We start from the raw sequence: 4,261 nt of genomic DNA, 5'->3' as shown, positions 1-4,261 counted from the left end.
TGTTTAGTTTTTTGTTTTTTTTAAGTAGGCTCTACATCCAATGTGGGGCTTGAACTCACGACCTTGAGATCAAGGGTCATGTGCTCTACCAACTGAGCCAGCCAGGTGCCCCCCGGGGAAATTACTTTCTAAGAGTTGCCTGTTAAGAGGAGGAAACCAGCCGGCCCTGGTGTTGGGGGTCCTTGAAGGCCTTCCCTCAGGGAGGATGGAGTGAGGTGGGAGGGAGCCCACGGGACTCACCAGGTTGTCATCCACCCAGGGTCTCTGCAAGGCCAGGGGGAGCGGTGTTCCTGAGCTGCCTGACTTCCGTCCCCCAATGTCTTCATCCTATGTCCCTGTTTGTTTTTTTAATTAAAAAAAAATTTGTTTAACGTTTATTTTTGAGACAATGCGAGAGACAGAGCGCAAGCAGTGGAGGGGCAGACAGAGGGAGACACAGAATCTGAAGCAGGCTCCAGGCTGTCAACCCAGAGCTGGACGCAGGGCTTGAACTCACGAACCGTGAGATCATGACTTGAGCTGAAGTCGGACGCTTAACCATCTGAGCCACCCAGGCGCCCCCTACATCCCTGTTTTTAAGCGCATGCCTGTTTTGGTTTTTGCAAATGCCGGCCCCATGTGTTTATTTTTTTATCATGGCGAAATACACATAAAATTTACTGTGTAAGCCATCTTACTTATGTTATTATTTTTTTAAATTTTTATTTATTTTGGGGGGGGGCGGACAGAGAGAGAGAGAGAGAGAGAGAGAGAGAGAGAGAGAGAGGAGAGAGAATCCCAAGCAGGTTCCGTGCTGTCAATGCAGAGCCCAACGTGGGGCTTGATCCTACAAATAGATCATGACCTGGGCCAAAACCCAGAGTGTCCGGGACCCTTAACCGACTGAGCCCGCCAGGCGCCCCTCATGCAAGCTGTTGTAAAGTGCACAATTTGGGGGCACCTGGGGGGCTCAGTCGGTTAAGAGTCCGACTCTTGGTTTCGGCTCAGGTCACGATCTCATGGTTGTGAGCTGGAGCCCCGCGTCGGCTCGAGGCTGGACGTGGAGGCTGCTTACGATTCTCTCCGTCTCCGTCTGCCCTTCCCCGGCTCACCCGGGTGTGCGCTCAATCAATCAAGTGCACGATCCGCACGCGTTTAGTACATTCAGAATGTTATACAACTATCAGATCTTTCTACTTCCAAAGCATCCCCTGGCCCAAAAGAAACCCTGCCCCATTAGCAGTCACCCCCGTCATCCCCTCCCCGAGCCCTGGCCACCCCCAATCTGCTGTCTCCAGGGACGTACCTGTCCTGGGCATTTCCTACTACTGGGATCCTACTGGGTGTGGCCTTCTGTGTCTGACTTCTTTGCTTAGCGTGCTTTCAAGGTTCACGTCGTAGCTCGTGTGGAAACTCTGTGCCTTTTAGTGGCCGAGTTCATAGTTCCCGGTCCGGATCCACATTTTGTTCACCCGCCCACCACCGATGGCTGTTCGCCTTGTGCCGGGCTTTTGGCCACTGTGAACAGTGCTGCTGCGAGTGTTCGTACACGAGCGTTTGCGTGAACACCTGTCTTCACTTCTTTCGCACAGTCACCGGGCAGTGGGGCTGCTGGGCGTCAGGAGCTGCTAAGCCCGTTCCCAGAGGCGCCGTGACAGTCCTGCTTTACCCCCCCCTGCCCCCCCAGCAGTGTCTGAGGCTTCCTCGAGCTCCCCAGGACCCTGGAAGGTTCATCCTGAGGTAGACCCTCACACTCCACACACACCCCCCCGCCCCCCGCCCCCTGCCCCCTTCCTGGCCACCGCTTCCACCCACATTCATTTTCAAGTTCCTCAAGCTGGCTCCTCTCACCCTTTGGGCCTCTAGCCTTGTGGTTGTTAACTCTGGATTTAGGCAGACCTGCGGCTCAAATCCTGACTCCGCTGCTGGGTGCCCTGAGGCGAATGGCTCCACCTCTCTGTTTCCTCAGCTGGTATACACAGAAGGCTGTGGCTGTGGAGAAGCAGGGCCATGCCAGGAGGAGAGAAATCTGGGGCACGGATCACGGCAGTGACTCGTTCTCAAGCAACACTCGTTCTCATCCACACTGTGCCGGGGGCTGTTCCAGCACTGAGGACACAGCTGTGGACAAGACAGAAAGCCCTTGCCCTTGGAGGCCAATGCTCTAGTCGGGACACAAGCCACAAGCGTGAGCAGCAAACGTTGGACAGTATGTTGGATGGTGGCGAGGGTGGGGCACTGTCACCGTTTCAGTTGGTACAATCAGAGCAGACTTCTCTGAACAGAGACTGAAGGACAGGGGGGAGATATTTAAGTAGGTGAGAAAGAGCACCGTGGAAAAGGACAGAACAAATGCAAAGGCTCTGAGGCAAGCGTGCCTGGAAGGTTCCAGAACACCAAGGAGCCCTGTAGGAACCTGGCTTTTACTGAGATGGGAGCTACGGGAGGGTTATGAGCAGAGGGCCCCACAGGCGCAGCGTGTGGTGGTTGGGGAGCGGGGGCGATCTGTCACTTTGGCTGCTGAGCACCTGATGTCCCCTGACATCAGCACATCCCACCCACCCTGTGCTGTGGGGGCCAATAAACTTTCCTTGTCCCTGGTGGCCAGAGCTTGAGCCTATGACCTAATCATGCCTGTGACAGATGGGGGTTGGGGGAAAGGGAGGCGTGAAGGGGAAGAGAAGACAGCTTGAAAGGAACCAAGAGAAAGAGAAACACCCAGGTGCTGTCACCTCCTAGTCTCAACTCTGTCCAACGGGGCAGCTGCCTGAGTCCACTGCGGCCAGCGGGGGTGGGAGGCTTCTCCTTTGCAGCCAACCCCCAGTCCGGCGGGCCCTCCTCAGGTAGTGAGGTATCTTAGGGGCCTCTCATTCACGCCCATGACTCCAGGGGCCCCACCTTTGTTCCTGCTCAAACCCCAAGACCTTCCAGTGGCCTCTGACATGACCACAGGTCACGGTGTCTACCCCTGACCTCAATGCCTCCCCCCTCCACCACCCCTGTGTGCCTCCCGTGTCCCCAGCTCGGGGACCCTGACCGAATCTCTAACCAGAATCTCAGCATCTGCAGCCCTGTGTCTTAATTACTTGTTTTCGGGCATCTATTGGTCAAACTCCTTTTCAGAATTTAGACATTGGTGAGTTTTCTGTTGTTCAACTAACTGCCTTGAACCTCCGCAGACCTCATATACATCTGTCCCTACTGATTCCTTAAAATTTACAGACTTACTGGGGCGCCTGGGTGGCTCAGACAGTTAAGTGTCTGATTTTGGCTCAGGTAGTGATCTCACAGTCTGTGAGTTTGAACCCCACATTGGGTTTTTGCTAACAGCTCAGAGCCCGGAGCCTGCTTTGGATTCTTTGTCTCTGTCTCTCTGTCCCTCCCCTGCTCGTGCGCTCTGTCTCTCTCTCTCTCAAAAATAAATGATTAAAAAACAAACAAACACTTATGGACTTCCTGAGATCTTCCCCCAACAACACATCTCTCCTCTGTCCTTCCTGCTGTCACAACCCCACCTCTGTCATGCTGATGTTTACAGCTTTAGTTCCTGCTGTGGATGTATCTCCTGATGTTGCTCACTGGATCACTGGATCTTCCCATATTCCTTGCAGCCTCTCCTGAATTGGTTTCTCTTTTCATTTAAAAAACTCCTCTCGGGGGCGCCTGGGTGGCGCAGTCGGTTAAGCGTCCGACTTCAGCCAGGTCACGATCTCGCAGTCCGGGAGTTCAAGCCCCGCGTCGGGCTCTGGGCTGATGGCTCAGAGCCTGGAGCCTGTTTCCGATTCTGTGTCTCCCTCTCTCTCTCTGCCCCTCCCCTGTTCATGCTCTGTCTCTCTCTGTCCCCCCCCAAAAAATAAATAAACGTTAAAAAAAAAAATTAAAAAAAAAAAAAAAAAAAAAAAACAACTCCTCTCGTAGCCACTCAGAGAAACGGAACACCCCACATCCAAGAATAAACTCCAAAGAGACCCGAGATCCAGATGTAATATATGAAGCTGTACAAATATTAGAAGAAAGCCATGGGGATTTCTGTGAGACCCGGGTGTAGAGAAAGTTCTAACCCTGACTCACAATGCAGAGACAGTAAAAGGAAAACCAATACATTTGATTTCCTCAAAACAAACTTTTGCACGGCAAATGCACCCCAAAGTCTAAAGGGAAAAGATTGGGATATAAACTGAAATATGGTTAAGACTTAGAAGTTTTATGTTCTGGGTAAAATTTTAGCACAATAAAGAGAGAGAGAGAGAGAGAGAGAGAGAGAGAGAGAGAGAGAGAGAGA

This window comes from Herpailurus yagouaroundi, unplaced genomic scaffold, assembly GCF_014898765.1.
Source record: "Herpailurus yagouaroundi ecotype Mexico unplaced genomic scaffold, PumYag 220, whole genome shotgun sequence".
NCBI lineage: Eukaryota > Metazoa > Chordata > Mammalia > Carnivora > Felidae > Herpailurus > Herpailurus yagouaroundi.
Note: the sequence above shows the minus strand (reverse complement) of the source record.